Consider the following 6,000-nt stretch of genomic DNA (forward strand, 5'->3'; position numbering starts at 1 on the left):
TATTATAGTATTTTAATTATCCTATCCATATTCCTGAATCCTCACTTCAAAATAGAAATTGAACAAAATTTGTAAATGTGATGTGGCCCATGTGAATCTTGCCTGTTGCACCAAATGGCCCGCTTTTTAATTGAGTTTGACACCGCTGCTTTATAATTCTGCTATTATAGTGTTTGATTTTTGTGTTTCTGTTTCTCTAATGAGGTTATAGCTTTTCTATTGTTTTATTTTTCCTTTCAGACTTCTTTCAGCTGTTGCATGAGCACAAACATCATTCTTTACATTCTTTTTCTGGGAAATCCATAACTTGTACAGTTTCAGGTATTACATTTAAGTCTGATTGCTATTTGGTTATTTGTTTATGTTTCTCTTGTTGTGTGTGTGTGTGTGTGTGTGTGTGTGTGTGTGACTAATATCTTCTGTTGTTTCCTTGTCATCTTGGAGTCTATTGGGAGTGTTATGTAGGCGATGTTATTTGGAACTGGTTAACTCTATTAGGTGGTGCAGTAGAGGGCTAATGGATAGTTTGTATTAAGTGTCTGAGGGAGGTTGCTAATTTATGTGTTAAGGGAGTCATATGAAATTTGGGGAGGAAATGTTATGAGTGTTGGGAGAGTGAAGGAAGCAGTAGGTTAAAAAAGAGGGTGGAGGATCAGGTAGTGTTATATAGTAGGTTAAAGGAAGGGGTATTTGGGCCTGAAATGCTTCATTTGCAACGATGGATCAATGGGTGCTAGTATTTGAGAGCAAAAACAATTTTAAATATTGTGATAGTAGTATTAGTCTTTGGTTTTATGAGTCTGAAAATGTAAGACAAATTTTGATGATCAGTACAGTGAAACTAAAAGACAGGTTAATGATGTTGTGAAGTAAAACTTTGGATATTTAGACTAAAGAAAGGAAAATGAAAGAAAAGGGGTAAGAGATGACAGTTTTAATAATAGTAATAGGAAAAATCATACTAGCATAAGATGCAGGAGAGCTGTTAATGTATGTTTGTCCGGGACACTAAGCTTCACACAGAGCTTAGTCTCTGTTGTGGGTGCGAACTAGTAGGTAGATGGGGTGTTAGGGGTCTAGGAAATAAACCAATGAGATCGGAAGGAAAAAACGTAAAGTAACATATCATACAAATGATATATATAAACTCCCTTATATAAATTCCTTGCCTGGGCTTGTAAAACCTGTTCTGCCTGCCAAACCTGCTCCAGCTTCTTGTTTTGTGATGCAAATACTTAGTCAATGAGTCAGGTGTATGCAATCCAGGTATGTGTAACAAGTAATATGAAAATAAATCCTCAGAGTGGCCCAATTATTTAAGGTACCAGGCCTTTGGGGTGTCTTCCGATCAGGGGTTGTGCTGAGTGGTACCTCAGGAGGGGGCTGGAGCTCTTGGTGTTAATCACTTAACACCTGCTTTCAGCTGCCCTGTTCTCAGCCCTGTGAGGCTCAGTAAGCTGTGAAGTACCCACTACTAGGAGTGAGTCCTAGATGGGGGATCTCCACTGGCAGTCTTCTGGTCTTGGCAGGAAGCCAAAGAAATTTATATTTTTATTTTCCCTGGTCCCAGTCTGGTCACTTCGAATTATGATCCTTTTGCTCCATCACACCCCACTGGCACGTACCCCCCACCCCCTCAGCTAGCTTCCCAATTCAAAGACCCTGGAATCTCCCCTCAGGCGGCCGAGGAGATGCCCTAAGCGGTTCTAATTGGCTGGTGTTTCTGCTCTCTCGTTGTAGTCTATTTGTGTCTACCTATCTTTATGGTGACAATCCTGTGGTCTGGAAGTGCTATCCCTTTCAGTAACTCTTTTGCGCTGTTCTCTGCAGTGTGTGCTGCTTGGTCATCCTCCTCCTCCCAGCTGCCCCTCAATCCCCTCTCAAGTGCTGCTTATCTCCTCTTGCTGCTCTCTTTGTCTTTCTTATTTGAAAGTTCATATCCCCTAGGAGGAGTCATCAGGCTGTAACCTGTTTGATAGGTGGGACTAGTGCTACAGTTTCCCACAGGGTCACGTTGACATAACATCTAACTGCCACAACAGCTAAAGGCAAACTGCTTGTGCTGCTCCTTTAAAACTGGAATTGAGAAAAACACATTTGCCCAGTTAGTAGCTGCTATCAGATACTAGAAGAGATATTAATCTACTCAAGCAATAAAACCATTTCTGGGACAGCAGCTGCAATTGGAGTCACCACCTGGATAAGTTTCCAGGCACCCCCTGCCATTCTCAAAGATCCACCTGTTTTTTGCACTGACCAAATTGACAGGGACAGAAGAGGCATTTTCTGCATGCAATATGTGAATTAACAGAAGACCTTGTGAGAACAGGTTAGTAAGCAGGTCAACCTTGAAGCTAGGCCCTAATGAATGTCCTCACACAGCAGTGCTGCTGGAGATAAATCTGACAGCACACTGATCCAGAGACAAAAGCTGAGATTGCAATTTAAAGAGCCTCAAGGGTGGTCTAAATAACTAATTAGAAAGCTAATTGTACATCTGTGGAGTGGCAAACTCCTCCCCTTTAAAACTGTCTTTTAGAAACTAGGAGTCTTCCCCTAGACAATGAATGACCCTTCTTAATTTGTGAAAGGGGCCCCCACTACATTCCGGGAGCAAAGCATATTTTATCTATGCTTAAGGTATCCTTTTCACCATGCCAGAAGGACTCACATACTTTCTTTGGAAATGATTCTATCTATGCTTTAATAAAATTGTTGCCCAGCCTGTGTGATCACAAGGTGTAGATGGGATCAGAAAGTGTTAGGGAGCTAGAGGCAGAAACCTCTACCTCTACCTGCCAAGGCCTCCCTCCACCCTTACAGACTGTGGGAAGCTGCTCCAGGCTGGATGGCATGAATAAATTCAGGCAGTTGAGACGAAGCCAGTACTCTTGGGAGGACCTCAATCTAGGCCAGGTGAGCTTAATTGAGTCAATGGAGTCAACCAGTACTGTCAACCACGCCTCCCAGTGGAGGGCCCTGAAAAGTCAGAATTGCAAGGAGATGACAAGCAATTCTCCAGATCTCCAGACCCCATATGCTAATCGCCATACATTCCTCACTACCCCTGTAAAAACCCTCGCCCCCAGCTGCTGAATGGGACTTCCCTGACCTGTCCGCCTAGGTCACGAAACCTCGGCAGGGAGCCGCAGGAGCCGCCCTACTGCCCCACCTAATAAAGCTATTTCTGTTTCTGCTTTCCTTGTCCTGTCAGTTATGTCTGTCTTCCTCCCTGTACCTCAGTTTCACCTTTACACTTCTATCCTTTATAAAAATTCACTTGGATCACAAACCAGGCTTCGGTGTGAATTCATTCTCATGGGAAGCCAATGACCCAGGTATTTCCACCTGAGGAATCTAACAGTATCAGACATCAGGAGACCCCAAACCATCATATGATGTGAATGAAGGGAGTCGGATGGAGACTCAAAGCCCATCTGTAGACAATTGGACATCCCTCACAGGAGGGACAAGTCAGCCAGAGTGCAGTACAGCACCAACGAGACACACATTTCTTTAGTTCTTTAGTGCTTCCCGCACCCCACCCCACCCACCTATCATGACCCCACTTCTACTTTACAAATCCCAGTTCTAGCTTACAAATCTAGCTAGACCAGATGGTACAGATAAGAGCTCTTGTCACACGGGATCCAGGACAGATAAACACATCAGGAACAGTAATGGGAGTAGCAATACTATCAGCGTAGGCCACTTAGGGGGAATGTAGGGGGAGAAGGGGGAGAAACAGAGAATTGATTACAATGATGATGTAGACATAACCCCCACACCCTGAGGGGGACAAACAACAGCAATGTGGGTGAAGGGAGACAGAAGATGGTGTAAGATAGGAAAACGATAATAATTTATCAAGGGTCTTGAGGGTGGGAGGGTGGGTGAGGGAGGGAAAAAAGGAGCTGATATCAAGGGCTCAAGTAGAAAGAAAATGTTTTGAAAATGATGATGGCAACATATGTACAAATATGCTTGACTCCACTGATGTATGGATTGTTATAAAAGAGATGTAAGAGCCCCTAATAAAGTGATTAAAAAACCCCACACTAAAAACTGGCTTAACCGCTGCTGGTGCTTGTGTGTGTGTAAGCACAGCTTATACCTGGACCCTTACAAACCACATAGGTCTAGAGTTTGCTAGTCCCCCCATAGACAACAGCTCAGTTCGGAAGTAATGGTCTCCAGCCCTATATTCTTCAATTCCTTGATGGTGCAATCTTTGCACCCTGATCTTTGCAATCCCTCCAGGAAAACATAATTGCGTTGGCTTTACCATTTTCCTAAGTAGAGGTAGCTTTACTAGCTTCCACTCCTGCCCCTGCCATAGTAGTCCATGTTCTAGAGTCAGGTAGCCATATGGGGTACTGGCAGTCAGTGAGTCTGTCTATTCCATTTATGTGTTCTAGAACAGGGAAATTACTATAGGATAGGTTTGGGCTCATACTGGATCCCCTGTGAGATCAACCTGAGCTAAGACTCCATTATAACTTGACCTTTATATGCTCCTAGTCTGATTGTGGGACCTTAAAATTTAGGGTCACTTAGATTAATGTCAGTTTGGAGCCAATGTCCAGTAACCATCCCCAACGTCTGATTATTTCCTTTCTCCAATGAATTGTCACTTATAAAAGGCGCAGTTTCCACTGGGCAGGCCTGGGAGAAAGGCTAACTATGCATTTTTTTTATTAGTGTAGTGGGTGCCTTCCTCAAAGGGACCTGGCTTCCCCGTAAATGAAGGGTTTGTGAACTGGCTCAATTTTTGGGAATTGATCGAGCATTTGCGACTCTATATCTGGCTATTTGAATTAGACTGCTATTCAACTGGCCTAGAATTTTTCAACTTGTACAGATCAATGATAGATTTGGTAGGTTTCTCATTTATTTCACTCCTAGGGACACTCTGCTTAGGTATCCAATGCCATACAAATCAGGCTATTCTGTTACTTCTTTGACTCTGCTAACCATTTGGCAACCACACCCACCTTGTCTCTGTTAAATGCTACTGCTTACCGCCTACTACCATGGGACCCAATCAGCCATGTTATGTGCAAACGTCTTAATTAGGGTATTTTCCACTGTCAAAACTGGCTCAAAATAAAATATCAATCACAGCAGTCTTTAGAGATACTTATGATCCCTTCAGAAATTTGTTTCCCACTGAGAGAAAAGGTGTGTCCTCAGTGCATTCCATTTGTGAGTCTATGGGTCTGCCCTGAAACACGCCCATTCCCTTAATCCTCTAAAGTATACCAAGCTAGGTCTGGTACTTCAACTTAACTTGCTCTAAGCCACTGCAGAAGCTTTGCTTCAGTAAACCAAACAGATAAACTATTAGATTCTGTCCTAACGTCTGGTGCTGAAACACTGACTGAAGGATCAGTGCTTAGTTGGTCCACGTCAACACATTCAGACTGATGCAACCGTTCGCTCCTTGCATCATCATCTCACTCCCGCACACATTCCTCGGGTCTCTGCCTGTACATACTAGAAAATGCTAGCAGTCCTTTAAGAGGATAGCACAGCTCTTTCTGGATCAATATTTGGAGGTCACCTTTGGGATTACTGAGACAAGTTTAGAGGCAGTGTCGAAGCAGGCATGAGTGTCGAAGGTGTTTCCCAGCAAGTGTCAGCATTATCTTGCAAGGCATCTGCTGCAGGGAATGCTCCAGATACAACTCGAGGTTCCCTATCAGCAGGGAAAGTTGGGCTAAGCTCAAGTGCAGGTGGAGGGGACAATGGCTTTACTAATGATGGATTAAACTCTTCAGATGTGAGTGGTAGTGTTGTTGGCTGAAGTAACTCAATAGCATGTCAAGGATCCATGTTCTGATATTTCTGAGAATAATCTTTCCGTGTGTCCCTATGATGGTTCGATTTTATATCAGTTTGATGCATCTCTGTGAAAGTATGGGTAGAGTTCAATCTCAATAAGGCCCTCTCCTTGGAGGAGGTGCCCAATTTAGAGAGATTCTATGGACAACTTTCCTT

Source organism: Tenrec ecaudatus, unplaced genomic scaffold, assembly GCF_050624435.1.
Source record: "Tenrec ecaudatus isolate mTenEca1 unplaced genomic scaffold, mTenEca1.hap1 Scaffold_93, whole genome shotgun sequence".
Taxonomy (NCBI): domain Eukaryota; kingdom Metazoa; phylum Chordata; class Mammalia; order Afrosoricida; family Tenrecidae; genus Tenrec; species Tenrec ecaudatus.